The sequence below is a fragment of the Aythya ferina genome, assembly GCF_964211825.1.
Source record: "Aythya ferina genome assembly, chromosome: 12".
In the NCBI taxonomy this organism is placed as follows: Eukaryota; Metazoa; Chordata; class Aves; order Anseriformes; family Anatidae; genus Aythya; species Aythya ferina.
The window spans coordinates 13,762,929-13,780,327 of NC_140308.1; the positions used below are offsets into that span (position 1 = coordinate 13,762,929).

General features: G+C 41.0%; 1 long non-coding RNA gene across 1 annotated transcript in view; it reads right to left on the reverse strand.

The window, feature by feature from the left end:
- Window positions 1-17,399, reverse strand: part of LOC311443439 — a 56,376-nt gene that overhangs the window by 10,809 nt on the left and 28,168 nt on the right. Inside the window, exon 3 of the long non-coding RNA XR_014697274.1 lies at window positions 9,547-9,663. This is a non-coding gene — a long non-coding RNA (uncharacterized lncRNA). The remainder of the gene's footprint in view (window positions 1-9,546; window positions 9,664-17,399) is intronic.

Genomic DNA, 17,399 nt, shown 5'->3' on the forward strand with positions numbered 1-17,399 from the left:
TCACCTGGTGCTTTTTCTCTGTTTCCAAGGAACAAAAAAGTCAGGAAAAATGTTTATTTGCTTGAAATCCCAATAATTCCTATGAATGAAATCCTTTTGGTCAGACCTGTCAGCCACTGAGCAACATTTATCCAGCTAATGCAACAGTGACCTCTGCTGTACAGCTGCTGCTGCTGTTTTGTATTTGTTCTGCTACATTAAATTTGCTGATAATATCCTTACAGATAAGTCAAAACAAGAATTCTTTCAAGAGCAAGAATATTTGCCTCAAGGGAAGAGCATTCCTCTTTATACTAATAGGAGAGATTCAAACCACAGAACATTTTTCAAGTTACTGGCACGAACATATCACAACCTAGTTTTAATGCTTTCGCTAGATATCAAAACCATTATTAGCATTAAATGACCCTTGAACTACCCTCATAAAATTATTCTTGTAATTTGACTAGGAAGGAACCTGAGGCATAAGCCACTGGGTGACTTGCCCAAAGTCACACCCAAAATCACTGGCAGAGGAATCAAGGTTAGAGGAACTCAGGATTTCAAGCCCTGCTCTTTAATCACAGGATCATCCCTCCCTCTGCGGCATCAGCAGAATATCAACCAGCTATAAGTGGTACTTGTCACGCCTGTATGTTATTCTCTCCACACCATCTATGTGACACGGAAAAAGCAACGCAAACTAGAACAAAGACAGGACACTTGTTTTCAGCTACTGCCTCTTTGATTACAGGAGAGCACCAAGCCCACAGGACACTCCTAAGCTTCTTGGTTTGATCTCACTGAAGCACTAAGCAACCAAAAATTCTGCCAAGTCAACAGCAGCAACATGTAAAAACCTCTGTCCTTGCCCTTCCCTCACACCTCTAACTCTTCTCTCTCCATTCAGTCCTCCATGGGTCCTGTCCCTGTGCTGCACAGATGAGCAATTTGCGTCTGGCTCCTGTAACAGCCCAGCAACCAAACAGGTTAAAGGGGGCACAGGGTGTTGCTGTGCGATCCCACACTGCCGCAGCGTGGTGAGACAAGGCTGGAGCAAGCTGCAAACTTTCACTCAGCCCCTCCAGCCATAAGCAAAAGTTTTCTGCAGCGTAGTGAAGTAATTAGTCATTTACCACTGCCAGTGACTTCAGTTCAGCTTGTAATAAGAGGAGTAAAAACCTTTCTAAAGGAGAAATAAAAATAGATAAAATGCTCTGAAATCAAATTTCAGTCTCAGCTGTGCAGAGACAGTGCGTGAATGTGGCAAGCTGCTTTGCTGGTAGTGTCAGTGGAATACTGAAGCCAGCTGTGGATTGACACTGCAGCTACGGATCTCCTCAGAAGAGCATGGGAGGGTGGCACTTATAAATTCTGAGGGTTTGGACCTCTAAAATTTTACTACTGAGCATCCAGAAATGCTATGATCCCTATATATTCTTCTCTATCAGGACATTATGGAAAAAAAAATACAAAATGTTTAAAATAATGTAAAAATTAAGGCTAAGAATATACTGTTTTGCTGACCAGATGCAGCTGTTCTCAAAATACTTAACACACAAACTCCAGAAGTTCTGTTGAGAAGAATGTCACAAACTGCTCTGTCCCCAAACCAGGCTTTGCTGAAAGAAAGAAAGAAAGAAAGAAAGAAAGAAAGAAAGAAAGAAAGAAAGAAAGAAAGAAAGAAAGAAAGAAAGAAAGAACGAACGAACGAACGAACGAACTACAAGATATACTGAGTGACAAGCAAAAAAGCACAGTCACCCTGCCATGGAGTAAAGGTATGTAGAAGTGTCTAATCAGATGGGCTGACTACAGGCTACTTAGGTATGACAATTTAAAAAGAACCAGATGTAGTAAAACTTATCTCAACAGCTCATTTTTGCATAATCTAGCTGTATTTTCATTGGTGTTGTGTATACACATGTATCTGTAGTGTTTTAGATTGAGACCTCTGTATATCTTCGAGCTTCTTCTCCTGTTTCCTATATTGCATTTGAAAACTTCACCTAAGTACCTCTTCTAAAAGGCATCTAGTTATTGTCTGAATAAATCAAATGGCAGACACTGAACTCCCATGCCTGATTGTTTTCTCCCCTGACTGATCACACTTGGTGTTAAAAAGGTGCGCCTCTGTCCCACATTGCCTCTTTCTGTCTCCAGCCATCTGTTCATTACAGTGTCCCTTTTTTTCATAAAAGCACATCTGCCCATCCTCCCTCCTCACTGAAGAACCAATGGCCTGCAAAGAAGTAATTTCTCTGTCCCTTTTTGATAAGTGAAACATACAACACTCTCTACTTTCCTGCTGCAAGGTATTTTCTGCGGTGCTCAAGCTTTCCCGTGAATTACTTAGCTCTTGCCAATTTTTCAGCGTTCTTTAGGAGACCTGCTAGAGCTGTGTGCAAACTCCCATCTCACTAGTACTCTCTGTACAAACATCACTGCCCTGTTTCTATCTCCCTTTCCTGCATTTCATTTTTGGAGGTACTGCTCTCCGGAAGTTTCATTTTCTGGGCTGGCTCATGTTTTGCTCCATGGTGCATTAGTTTCATTCAGCCCTACCTTTACGAAAAATTCACTTTGCTGGAATGAGCCCAGCAAGCGAACAATCCAGATTTCTTCTGTGTTGCCCTTTAATAATCCACCATTCTTTGCATCAGTCACAAATTTATTATATTTCACATTTACTCTCGGATTATGGTAAGGGTCTTAGGTCTTCTACAAGCCCAATGAGGCCCTACTAGAGAAGCATCTAATAAATGGCAGTTCTCTCCAGCTATGTTCTTTGATTTTTCCATAAATATCTATTTTATCTCTGCTTAACATTTGTAAAATATGTTTACCTTTGTAAAACTTCTTATTTGAAATGCCATGTCAAACTAAAGGTTTTCACAAAACTGTTCTAGCTATGCAGCTGCCCCCTGACACTACAATCTCCAAGAATGAAGTTAATTTTCTCCTAAATAAATATTTTCTATCAAAATGTCAGCTAACAATATATTCTGATTTTTTCTCAGCTGAACCTTTTCCACACTTTCCAATGATTTAACTCAAAACTTATGTCAAGCAAACTCATCTGTAGTTACATCTTCATTTGCTCCTTGAAACCTGGCACAAAGACCAATGCTGTTTTGGTTTCACAGAATTCTGCAAGTTTTACAAAACATTTAATGCCTGCAAAATATTTCATGTTTGAGCCAAGTAATATAATCCAAATTTATACTTGTACAACACTTTGTACTTCTGCCATCTTGGCACTATATTCATAACATTCCTCAGAGCTAAGTGTAAAGCTATGTGTAAAAATATTCCAGAAAGCTGGGATAAATAGATTACCTTACCAACACCCAGCAAATGCATACTCCGTACCAGTAAGTACATACATTCACTTAGCATTCCTGAATGTTTTCCTTCAAATGGGATTCAAAGTTGCTAGATCCATGGAACATTTGCCTATCGTGACTGGTGTGATATTTCACAGAATTTCTAGGTTGGAAGAGACCTCAAGATCATCGAGTCCAACCTCTGACCTAACGCTAGCAGTCCCCACTAAACCATATCCCTAAGCTCTACATCTAAACGTCTTTTGAAGACTTCCAGGGATGGTGACTCCACCACTTCCCTGGGCAGCCTGTTCCAGTGCCTCACAACCCTTTCAGTGAAGAAGTTCTTCCTAACATCTAACCTAAAACTCCCCTGGCTCAACTTAAGCCCATTCCCCCTCGTCCTGTCACCAGGCACGTGGGAGAACAGACCAACCCCCACCTCGCTACAGCCTCCCTTGAGGTACCTATAGAGAGAGATAAGGTCGCCCCTGAGCCTCCTCTTCTCCAGGCTGAACAAGCCCAGCTCCCTCAGCCGCTCCTCGTAGGACTTGTTCTCCAGGCCCCTCACCAGCTTCGTCGCCCTTCTCTGCACCCGCTCAAGCACCTCGATGTCCTTCTTGTAGCGAGGGGCCCAAAACTGAACACAGTACTCGAGGTGCGGCCTCACCAGAGCTGAGTCCAGGGGGACGATCACCTCCCTAGCCCTGCTGGTCACACTGTTCCTAATACAAGCCAGGATGCCATTGGCCTTCTTGGCCACCTGAGCACACTGCTGGCTCATATTCAGCCAACTATCCACCATCACTCCCAGGTCCTTCTCTGCCTGGCAGCTCTCCAACCATTCCTCTCCCAGCCTATAGCTCTGCTTGGGGTTATTGCGCCCCAGGTGCAGGACCCGGCACTTGGCCTTGTTGAACTTCATGCAGTTGACCTCAGCCCATCGGTGCAGCCTATCCAGATCCTCCTGCAGAGCTTTCCTACCCTCAAGCAGATCGACACATGCGCATAGCTTGGTGTCATCTGCAAACTTACTGAGGGTGCACTCAATGCCCTCGTCCAGATCATCGATGAAGATATTAAAGAGGACCGGCCCCAGCACCGAGCCCTGGGGAATGCCACTAGTGACTGGCCTCCAACTGGACTTGGCTCCATTCACCACGACTCTTTGGGCCCGGCTATCCAGCCAGTTTCTAACTCAACGAAGCGTGCGCCAGTCCAAGCCTAGGGCAGCCAGTTTCTTGAGGAGAATGCTGTGGGAGACGGTGTCAAAAGCCTTGCTGAAGTCAAGGTAGACCACATCCACAGCCTTTCCCTCATCCACCCAGCGCGTCACTTTGTCATAGAAGGAGATCAGGTTCGTCAGGCAGGACCTGCCTTCAATAAACCCATGCTGACTGGGCCTGATCGCCTGCTTCCCCTGCAAGTGCTGCGTGATGACTCTCAGGAGGATCTGCTCCATGAGCTTCCCTGGCACTGAGGTCAAACTGACAGGCCTGTAGTTTCCCGGGTCAGTCCTCCGGCCCTTCTTGTAGATGGGCGTCACATTTGCTAGCCGCCAGTCAACTGGGACCTCCCCCGATAGCCAGGACTGCTGATAAATGATGGATAGTGGCTTGGCCAGCTCCTCTGCCAGTTCTCTCAGTACCCTTGGGTGGATCCCATCCGGCCCCATCGACTTGTGCACATCTAAGTGCCGTAGCAGGTCACCAACCATTTCCTCATGGATAGTGAGGGCCACATCCTGCTCCCCATCCCCTTCCACCAGCTCAGGGTACTGAGTATCCAGAGAACAACCGGTATTGCCGCTAAAGACTGAGGCAAAGAAGGCATTGAGCACCTCCGCCTTTTCCTCATCTCTTGTAACTAAGTTTCCCCCCGCATCCAGTAAAGGATGGAGATTCTCCTTAGTCCTCCTTTTTGTGTTGATGTATTTATAGAAACGTTTTTTGTTATCTTTAACGGCAGTAGCCAGATTGAGCTCCAGATGAGCTTTAGCCTTCCTAATTTTGTCCCTGCACAGCCTCGCTACATCCTTAAAGTCCTCCCTAGTGGCCTGCCCACTTTTCCAAAGCTTATAAACCCTCTTTTTTCTCCTAAGATCAAGCCACAATTCTCTGTTGAGCCAGGCCGGTCTTCTTCCCCGCCAGCTCATCTTTGGGCACTTGGGGACAGACCGTTCCTGCGCCATTAAGATTTCCCTCTTGAAGAGCGCCCAGCCTTCCTGGACCCCTCTGCCCTTCAGAACCGCCTCCCAAGGGACTCCACCAACCAGTGTCCTGAGCAGCTCAAAGTCAGCCCTCCGAAAGTCCAATACAGCGGTTTTACTGGTCCCCTTCCTGGCCTCGCCAAGAATAGTGAACTCCACCATTGCGTGGTCACTCTGCCCAAGACAGCTCCCGACAATCACATCCTCCACCAGTCCTTCTCTGTTTGTGAAGAGAAGGTCTAGCGGGGCACCACCCCTGGTAGGTTCACTAACCAGCTGCGTCAGGAAGCTATCTTCCACACTCTCCAGAAACCTCCTAGACTGCTTTCTCAGGGCTGTGTTGTGCTTCCAGGATATGTCAGGGAAGTTGAAGTCCCCCACGAGTACAAGAGCTGACAATTTTGCAACTTCTGTCAGCTGCCTGTAGAGTTCCTCATCCGTCTCCTCATCCTGGTTCGGCGGTCTATAGCAGACCCCGACCAGGACACTAGCCTTGTTGTCCCTGCCGATCCTAACCCAAAGAGACTCGACCTTGTCGTTCCCAGCCTCGAGTTCTATCTATATCATCCCCCCCTCTAGAAGCAATATGGAAGTTGCTACATTTTCAACTTATTTCATCTTCAGTTGATAAATTCAATAAGTTTTGTCTAGTTAGTTGACTTTTTGAAACCAAAACCAAAAAAAAAAAAACAAAAAAAAAAAAACACGAAATCTTTCTGGATCCAAAGAATGGATTACCACCAGTACTCTAAAAAAAGTACTTGGCAAAGACAAGAGATCTCTTCAGCTGCTTTTTGAGAACTTTTGGTTGCAAACAATTCACAGTTGAATGAAATATATTTAAGAGTCTCATTGGTTACTTTAGGGTTAGAAAGTGTTTTAATCCACAGTTTATGCAAGCATTCCGATACCTGTTTTTGTCAAAATAACTTGACAAAATTGTTTTGTCAAATTATTGATTTGTACTGAAATTCTAGTATTGATTTCTGAGTCACAAATAATTTTAGTATCACCATCTGAGAATGGGTCATTACCATTGCTAAAATGAGAGGCATGTTCTCCTGCTCCTACCATTTATCCACTTTTTTTTTTTTTTCCCCCCATTTTATACCCTGGACAACACAAATACACCACCTTCATCTACAGTTCCCACCACATCCATTCAGGTTCAAACTGCCCTCTCTAGTAGTCCCATCCAACTCTCCAGCCCATCGGGTTTATTTTAACCAACCTGACTGTAGTCCTTTCAGTTCAAGGCACAACTGAGTCCTCAAGACAATTATTATCTCTACTGCAGGCACACTCGGATAATTCGCAGCCTTTCATTGAACAGTGCACTTCTCTTGTGAGATTTGCGTAAATACATCAATGAAAGCTGTATCTGATAGAAAGCTGAAGAGAATCATCTGTAAACACATAAACTAAAGAACTGAACCTTCCTCTAAGCTGGTCCCACAGTTTTGCAGTTCTGTAAGGATCCTGATGTTTTGTCCATCACATTCCCAGATGCCTGCTGGCATCCTCTAACCTTTCTGCCTCCTATGGCCTTAAAAAACTTCTTCTGGTCCTAGAACCAAGGGTATCAATGAGGTAATACAAGGGAAGAGAGAACAAACTTGCAGAAAAGGCAGCAAGAGAAAATAGCAGCTACACGATACAGCCCAGCAAGGCTAGGGCCAGAAACAGTTTTCCACCCTATTTTTTAATCTGTATTATTCCTTATTTTCTGCCATATGTATGAAATACTAGCAAGCCTCTCGAGTTTAAACTTGTAAGAAGAACCTATATAAAGGAAAAAAAATTGCTACCATACACACTCTTAATTAATGCTGAAATGGACAGTTTTCCCTGTTAGCTAAATCTAAAAATAGGTCCCACGTTCTCAGAATGAAAGTGGATGTTTTGCAAGTAAGGCTACAAAAATTTACCAGAAAACCCCACTGATGAGACAGCAGGAAGAAAATTCAAGGACATTTTTCACAATATGGGAAAGATGAGAGAGAGTAGTGGTAATGTGGTGAGCTGGACAAAATTAGAGTAATGATGGGATGCAGGGAAGTAAAACAAAAATAGCTTTTCTCTAGAACCTTTTTATTCTTTTGTATATAGTACCATGAACTTCATTTATTTAAAAATAAGATAGGCTTTTCAGTTCCTAGATTAGAATGCTCAAACTAGCATGTGACCTCAGGAAACCAAGCATCATTGTCTGTGATTCAGCATACACACTGATTTTTCAAAATATGTTTAGTATTTCCTTGAAAGATTGTGTTTTCCAAATGGTATGTAATGTGTTACAATATCAATATACGAATTCATAAGAAAAATAAGTTATTTTTCGACATCTTCATTTGTTTTATGTATTTCTGCTCATTTCATTACACCCACCCTTTGAATGGAGTTTTAGCTTCTACCACCGCAAATCAAGCAGTAGTCAGTAAACTTGTGAGGGGTCACTGTTTAACTCACTGAATAGGAAGCTTCTTGAACGGGATAATCCTCCTCCATCTGCCAACCAGCACAGAGGCCTGTAGACAGTTTTGTAGGAAGACACAGTGTTGTCTGAACACCATTCTCATGTCAAACCTGATTCCATTCATCCTTTTTGTGATTCTACACACTGATCAGACTTATTGTTACACAAGAACAAAGCCTTCATCTTCAGAAGTCTCTAGCAGACTGCAACGCATTAACTCCTTCCTAGTTTACAAAGAATATAAGTCATATGAAACCTATTAGAAACCATTTAAAGAAGCCTGTTTTCATCTGGTTCTTACCTCATGGCTTTTCACATGCTGATGAAGTTCCTCTAAATAACTTATGAGTGTTTCCTCTAGAAAGACATCACAGACAGGAAACATGCAGAATCTGCAAAATAGTCCCTGTACTAAGAGGGGGGGGGAACAAACACTATTTACCAGTATATCATAACACAATTTTTGAGGACTACCACCAAAAAGATAATGGAGAAGATAAGCTGAGTATTAAAATTAGAGACTTTTAAGAAGAGACAATGATATTAAACTCTGTAGGTTACTCTGACCAATTGCCAGTCAGAAATGTAAAAGCAACGCAATACTATTAAACCTATTATTCTTAAGCTTAGAGTATTAAACATTCAGAAGTAGATCCTACCAAACAACTACAAATAGAAAACTCATTCCAACCTAACAAATCCAGGTTAAACCCCTTTATATAACCACTACTTTTAAAGGACCAACCTATTAAGAAAAGTTATGGCTACATGAATTTATTGTCTCTCAGGGCCCTGAGAACACCAACAGCCCCCCTTATCAGCATTATCATGCCCTTATCAGCATTATCTGGAGCCCCCACCCATGTGCTGTTGGTCCACTGGCCCAGGAACCACGTTTAAGCTCATGGCTTTGGTGGTTTTTTGTTTTGTTTTGTTTTGTTTTCTTCTTGCTCCTCTGTACTACATTGTTGGCTTATCTGTGCTGAGCTGATCTGGATTTGCCCTCAGACCTGCCTCTTTGCTCAGAACTTGCATGGTAACCCCCAAGCCTGCTCTGCTCCCCTTGTTTAGGAATGGCAGCCTTTGCTGGTAAGTGCACTGCTCCTGCCTGCACCCTGTCCCCTGTGGATCCCTGCTCACTTTCCCTTGCAGAGTAACCTGTTCTTGCTGCGCTCTGATATTAGTAATTGTGAACACTGACAAAAAGAAGGAACGTAGTACATGTTTTAGTTAAATAGATAATCTATTTGGCAAAGAAGAATGGGAATATAGGTTAAATCATTATGGTAGACTTTCTCTTATAGTTTGGTTTTGCTCTGTAAACAAAAAAAGTGGAGTCAAGCACAGCTGAATTTAGGTGAGACAAAGAACAGCTGGGATATATTGGATTAAAAGCTTATTTGAATTATAAGTAGCTCCAGCAGTGATGAAACTAAGAGTATGACTTCTTAAAGAATTTTGACTTGCATCTAGCATTTTAAACTCAAGTATATTACAGCTGCAACATGAACCTTGAACCTAGTAACAAGGTTCTTTAGTGTCTCAAAAGAACTTACCTCTTACTATTGCACCACTCTTTCATCTTCATACATGTATATGCACTCTCTCTCCTCTGCTGAGCTCCTTGTTTCCAAACAGCTTCTGAGAAGTCACTTTCTTTGGGAATCTTCTTCCTGAATAAAATATAGTTCAGACTTTTGAAGTTATTACAATACAATAGAAAGGGTATGGACTAAGAGTGTAATGATGGCTCAGCACTGTGTTTCTTGTACACCAAGCTTTAGGAAGCTCATAAACCTTTGCTTGTAAAGTCTTAAATTCAATTAGACTTAGAATTGTTATTAATAAACTGTGACATAATGGTTGTAGTTAATGTTGTCTTTCACTGCTGTCAGCCTGTCTGATTGCTTTGCTTACTTTTATTTCCATCTGTTGCGTGCTAGTAACACAAGCATCACAACATGACACCACAGAGAGACTCTACCGTGCTTTCTGAAAGCATCAGGAACTGAGCATCAGGAACCTTCACCACAACTACAGGAGCATGGTGAGGTTTTGAGTTGTGCTATACCTGATCTGAGTAAGAACACAGTTCCATATATGTATATATACATATATATTTTTTTTGGATTCCATATAAGATGTAGGACAGGAAAGTTGAGCAATTGCTCTTCAAAAAAGCACATAAACTTCTGACTTCATCTTCTTGATGACATTTGGGGGGGAGAGGGGAAGGGGAAAGGAAGGACCTACAGGGGAAAAAACATACAAAATTAGATAACTTTAATTTTTGGAAGCCACATGTAACAACACAAATTGGACTGTATCATGGTTTTGGTTGGGATAAGAGTTATTTTTCTTCATAGAGGCTCATATGATGCAGTGTTTTGGATATTTGATGAAAATAGGGCTGATAACACACTGATGTTTTAGTTGTTGCAGAGCAGTGCTTGCTTACACAGAGGCCAGGACTTCTCAGCTTCTCATGCTGCCCTGCCAGTGACGAAGCTGGGAGTGCACAAGGTGCTGGGAGGGAACACAGCTGGCCAAAGAGATGTTCCATGCCATGTGATATCATGCTCAGTAAAAAAAAGCTGGGGTAAAGAAGGAGGAAGGGGGGATGTTTGGAGTGATGCTGTTTTTTTCCAAGAAACTGTTGCGTGTGATGAGCCTTGCTTTCCTGGAAGTGGCTGAACACCTGCCTACTGATGGGAAGCAGCAAATTCATTTGATTGCACACACAGCTTTTGCTTTACCTGGTGAACTGTCTTCATCTCAACCCACGAGTTCTCACACTTTTACCTTTCTGATTCTCTCCTTCCTACCTGGGGAGAGTGAACAAGTGGCTGTATGGTACTGAGCTACCTGCTGGAGGTAAACCACAACAGGCTGCCAGGCTTAATTTACCTATTATAGTTATGAAAACAGCTATTGTATATAACTTAAACATTTAACATCTGACAATATCAAAGTTTAGCTGAAGATTTCCATGCTGGCTCTCTGCATCTTACTCTAGAGTCTGGAGAAAACAGGCACTGGAAAAGAATGTATCTCTATTCTGGACAACACCACATCCCTAGAGTCAAAAGCACAAAACTAGACACGCTTCAGGATACCAGTATAATATTAATATTTCTTTAAATATGTGGCCATAACATATAATATTTAGTATCTGATATGGTATTTGTGGGGTCTTTTTGAGGACTCCGCCTTCTTACATTAAGCCAGCTTCTAGTGATACAAGTGCATATGCAATCCTGAGCCAACTGTGGAAATCCCCATTTTAGATGATGTTAAGCCTTTAGAGTTGTGGCTAGAAGGCAAAGCAAAAACAAAGCTGCTCAACCATGAATATCTCCATATTTGTTTCTTATTATTTTTATTATAATGTTGTTTGCTTGTCTCACTTCCCACTCAGGAAGCAATGACAGGTCTCTGAAAATAGGCAGCCTGAGCAAAAACGCAAACAACTTAGGCAATGCTACTCTCCCCACTATTTGAAAGCTACACATGATAAAAATTTCCATAGAGAAAATCTCAAACAGGCCTTGTCTCCTCTTGATGCTTCAAGATGAGTTTCATCTCCACTGACTTTCTTACCCGAATGTGTAGGTAGCTAACCAGACTTGCTAGAAGTCCCTCATTTATATCATAAGATGCACCAGATTGTAGTAAATGTTTTCCATGTGAAGTTTTAACATACTTGACAGCTTTGTGGCAGCCCTAGCAAAAGGGAGGGAGGGAATCCTGCAGCTCATTCTTCTTAGTGAAGTTTTCTCATAATTTTTTTCAACAGTTCAAAGCTAATAACAGTGTTAAACAGTTGAAACTATTTACTGTGTCACCTCCATTCTCAGAACTACAGCTCAATTATTGTTCAGAAAGGTTTTTTCCAAAAACCTGAGAGCTGTGCTTATACAGCCTGTCAGTTTTGACTTTGTTTAATCAGCTTGATGTAAAACAGCCTTTTCTGTGTACCCTAACATCAAAGAATATTGCTACATATGACTACCAGCTCATGCAGTTAAGCAATTAGTCAAGAGACCAGTTCAAGGGAAATGTTTTAAAATATTTATATTCATTAGCAGGGTCATATCCACATGGATGACTAGCTACTTTTGTTGAAAGTGTCTCATGTTTTATGGTACAGAGTTAAATGGTATATTTTATTCCCTCAATAGACTGGGAATCGAGAAATTGTTGCCTGTATTTTGTTTTCTGCTCATTGCCTCTTGTCCTTTCACTGAGTAACAATGAGGTCTGTGCCACCAGTAGGCACAGGGCTATACATCAATAAGATCCCTCTGAGATCTATCTTGAAGCTAAACAGTCCCGACTCTCTCACCTTCTCCTCCTATGCCAGATAATCCAATTGCTTAACCACCTTCCTGACCCTTTGCTAGACTCACCACAACACGTCCGTGCCTTTCTGGTTCTGGGAAGCCCAGAAGTGGGGATACAACTCCAGACGTGGTCTCCTCAGTACTGTGGGAGATGTCTCTTGACCTGGTGGCAATACTCCTCCTGATGCAGCCTGGGATGCTTCTGGTCCTGCTCTGCCACAAGGGCACATTGCTGGCTCACATTCAGCTGCTTATCTACCAGGTACCCCGAGGTCTCTTCCGCAGTGCTGCTTTCCAGCTGGTTGGCCCCAGCATGTGCTGGTACAAGGTTATTCCTGCTGTGTGTGGAACCTGGTGTTTTCCTTTGAACTTCATGGGATCCTCTTTGCTCACTTTATCTGTTTGTTTTGCTTCTGACTGGCTGTACAACCACTACCCATTAATCCAGTGACTCGCTAAATTTGGTGTACAGACTACTAAGTGCATACTGTTGCATTTTGCTTTAAAATATTGTCTGGAGTTGTGTATACTGCTGTGGCAATATTCATTTAATGCCAACTGCTTCTTTGTTATGAATCTGAGCTTACGTCTAGCATCTACGTAACCTGGAAAGATCCCAGTTTTTCCCAGAGCCTGTCTGCAGATTCTCTTTCACAATTTCTAAATGCTTCTCTTTTTTTTTTTTCCAAACAAATGTGGGTTTTTTTGCTACCTGTTTTCATGTACAATGGAAGCCAAGAGGAAGTGGGTGAGTAAGTCAGTTGAAATTGATAAGCTTCAGTGTTTTTTTTGTCTCACAACACAAAGGGGGAATTTGAGATGGGTCACTTTTGTTGCTACTTCCTGAAAGGAACATAATACAAAAAAGCCTACCATAACAATCCCACTTTTCATTCATGCCACATATTTTCAGCTTAAAAATCAGAAGACTAAGTAATTAAAGGTTATGTTACAAGAACAGTCTACTTTTCAGTTATCTGCCGTATTGAAGTGGATAGTTAAATAACTGAGAGGATGAAAAGTCAGGATACCAGTCCCAAAAGAAGATTATGCTGCATTGCCATGATAACAACACAGTAAAGCATATATGGATTAATGCAAATATGGATTTTCTAAACCATCTGACTATTCAGTACTATTTTTGGCCCAAGCATCTTTGTAGATCAATGCTGCCTTCTGAAGAGAGCTAGCAAGACTGCTGAACGGGTGACACGTTACCAAGGACAGACAGCACTTGGGTTCTCCAGCCTGTCTGGAAGCTGCCTACATGTCTCTCACTGTGCCTGTTACCACTTTCATGGGAAAAATTACAGTGATTTCTATGGACTAAGCAAATAAAAGTTAACAGGTGGAAAGTGCTAAATAAAAGCTAAAGATTATAATGTTTAGCAAGAGTGGAGGAGTTCATATGCAATGTTGCATCTCAAACACTCAAATTCAGCCCCTCAAACTACTTGTCTGCTATGGAACTGCTATTAAAAAAAGAAAATTAAAAAAAAAAAAAAAAAAAAAAAAAGAAAAAGTCTTGTGCTCTTAATTTTCTTCCAAACTCCTGGGTCTGTAACAAAGATGGTTTCAGAGGGTTTTGCTTTGGCAATTTCCAAATGATCATTGCAAGATCTGTCAGAACTGCAAAGGACTGATGTTTTAAGTAGTATTTTTTTTAACAGGATTTAAGTCCCTTAAGTAGATTTTTGCCAAAAAAGAGCTGCTTCTCTCCTCCTTTAGGCACTGTCTCATCTCACTACTTATGCAACTGACGAATTCTAGCCCAGTTAAAAATTTCACAGATTGACAAAGGCGGCTTTGATCTGCACAGGGCAGTGACACTTGTGGTTCGAAAGACTGTTGGGAAACCAAGGTAAATTCTTTTTTTTACATACTTTGGCTGACTTCCACAGGAGAGGAGGAAGTACTCATCTCCTGGAGCGTGGGACTAGATTCCATTTTAGTATGTTAATGACCAAATTCAAACAGTGTGAACTCAACAGAAGTCCATTTCAGTAGGGCAGAGTTTCACTATAAGCAGGGTGTTTTGCTAGATGAATGAATTGCTCCAGCAAACGTCAGTGGACTTTCACAATTCTCTCTCCATGGCACCGCAAATAGCGAATGCAAGTAGCCTGCAAGTAGACTTGATTATATAAACATTTAAAAGGAAGTCAATAGCAATTTGCATTTTTCAGATGCCTTTAATGTATCTATTGGTGATAACTTGAAAGGGAGGGGAAGCAAAGCCCCACAGTGGAAAAATACAAATGAAAGCCAACATCTCTCCAGAGAAAGTACTTTAGTTGTGATACATTCACTGGGCAAAGGAGAAGGTAGAAGATATAGGGAAGATAAGAAAAACCTGGCCTACTGACAAATTGTTTCTTCTGCTGAACTCCATGTGGAGATGCATCTTATGATAGAAAAAATTGTGTGAGGAGTTGACTTATCCTGACAGGACAAGTAGGTTAACGGACAGACTGATATAAAAAGAAATGGGTAGAAAAGGTATAGGAATATGAATGAAATGAAGGTTTGAAGAGGAGAAAGTGAAGGAAGAAATGAGGGGGAAAGAAAGAGGTGAAAGGACAAGGATAAAATATAGTTTTCCAACTAGATTCTATCATTGCCTTGAGACCCAAACATAATATGCTAATTGCCATACAAGCAGAATTGGGAGAATAAAGTGGGAAAGAAAGGCATGAAGTGACTAAGAGAGGACAGTAGGTCAGTAAGAATGCAGAGAGCACAACCAGCTCTCCTCAAGCTTCATCCTGTTCTGTCATCCCTCAAGCTCAAGTCTCAGTTTCCATTCAAATGGTTTGTGCGCTGTGCACATTTTTTTAAAGCTGCTGACTGCTAATCCTCCCTCGGACACCAAAACCTTGACTATTTACTAAAGGTGAAGGGCACATAGTGCAATATTCTAACCTTTCAATTAAATGTAGAATTGTCTCCTAATTTGGGACCATAATGAATCTAATTCTGACTTGAAATTTACTTATGCCTTATGCTGATTTAAAAAATAAATAAATAAATAAGAGTTGGTACTAATTTGGTAGACTTTTTTTTAAAATTGATTATTTGTGCTCACATTTTCATATTTCAGGCTTTTCAGGTAGAAAACCAAAGCACTTAGGGTCAAGCAAATTAAAGGGCTTGTTTTGCTTGGCATTTGTAAAGGCTTTGAAAGTCTGCTTATGTTTTCTTGCATACCTGTGCTACACATTCACAGAAAGGTCATCCGATCTAGGGCTCTGCCATTTCACCATTAGCCTTACTGGAACTATTTATCTGCAGGTACGTAATTGATCTGGAGGTTTAGCATTTCTCCACCCTGTCTTAACACTGCTTAGTACACCACGTTCCAAAACAGATCACAAACTCTTGGGATGTGGACTAGCGTGCCTTTTGTTTTACGAAGCATTTAACAGATTCCTATATGGTACCATAAGACGATAGTTTTCTGTAGTCTAGGAAAACTTCATAATTCCTGTAATTGTGAATAAGACAAATTATGGGACACCTGTTTAAGATTCCACTATTTAAAATAGTTGGGTAAAGCATTAATAAATTTCTATGGTGCCATTAATTAGCAGAGGTGCTTGGCAATCTTTATTTTATGGAAACTGCCTAAGGCCAGCAGCCGTGATACTTTTGTTTAGTCATATCATTACTGTCAGGGTGAATTTATGACTGTTTTCCAAAATAGCATGGGATGGGTGGTTGAAGAAACTTTCTTTAAAAAAAAAAAAAAAAAAAAAAAAAAAAAAAAAAACAGTAAAAGAAACTGGAAGCATACATGTAAGTTCAACTGCAAATCCATGAAATGGACAGCATAATTTTGCACCTTGAAGAGGTACCTTGCATTAGGGCAGGTAAAATTTGTGCCTGTTTGGAGTCCTATCTTCTAAAGCAGTACGATTATATCATTGGCTGCACTCATGCACTTCAGCTTACCTTTTATAAAGGTGAAATAAAGAGCATTTGAATCCTACACATCTGAAGCCTAACAAACAGTTTAATATTCACTTCTCGCAAGACCTCATGAAATACACTAGGAGCAAAAAAGAAATAGCACCTTAGAACCCATCTTTCCACAAGTTATCCTGTACGGATGCTCAACTGGAATAACCAGATTGAGAAATGATGATGGGAACTCTCCCATCAAATATCAAAGTGCAGTATTTACTGAACATGTGTCAGACGTCTTGGTATTTGGGTCATCTGAATGCTTCAGTCTTCTGATACTGTGTCATTCTTTCATTGTGCATCCTTGCTCTATTAATGCTTTGTCTTATGCTGTGGTCCTCCTTTAATGCAGCTACTTGTCAAGTTCCCACTTAATTTTACATTTGAATGGAACTGGGTTCACTCTTATTATAGGGGTGGAGGCCTACAAACCACTCCTGTCTTAAACCATGATATCCTTTAGGCATCACCATTATTTCTACTTTCAGGATGTTAAGACCATCCACGTGTTTGCATTTCCCCTGTACTGTATTAGCTTGCAAATGATGAAAAAAACAGTTTGCATTGAGAAATGCATAGGTTAGAAAGGTTCAGTAAGTCTGTTGTATGCATTAATCCTTTCTGGAATGCTTTATTCTGGCTATTTTCCGTAACTGAAAATAAAAAATTAAAATAAACTAGAAACTACTTCTGACAGTCAAACCAATCTTTATTTTTGTTAAATTTTTCTATTTACTGTATAAGATGGCCCTTGTGGCCCTTGTGTGATGGCCCTCCAGGGATTTTTTTTCCTTGCTAAGTATTTATTAGTTTCCATATTAAGTGAGAGGTTTTATATTTCCCTGAATAAACGATGTGTAGTTAAAACACCAATCAATTTTCTTGCTATTACTGAACATGTTAATCAGTAATAAATATTTAGTTAGTTCAGACCCACACTAAAAATTGGCCTGCCTGTTTCTGGTTTCTGCAAACATGGATTAAAAGCAAGCTTTAGAAGCTTATTTTTTTTTAAGCTGAAAACAATAGTCAAGAGGGGTAATCAAATGTGGGATTGTTCCAGTACTCAGCTTCCCCAGCACGTGACCCTCTAAAAATACAGA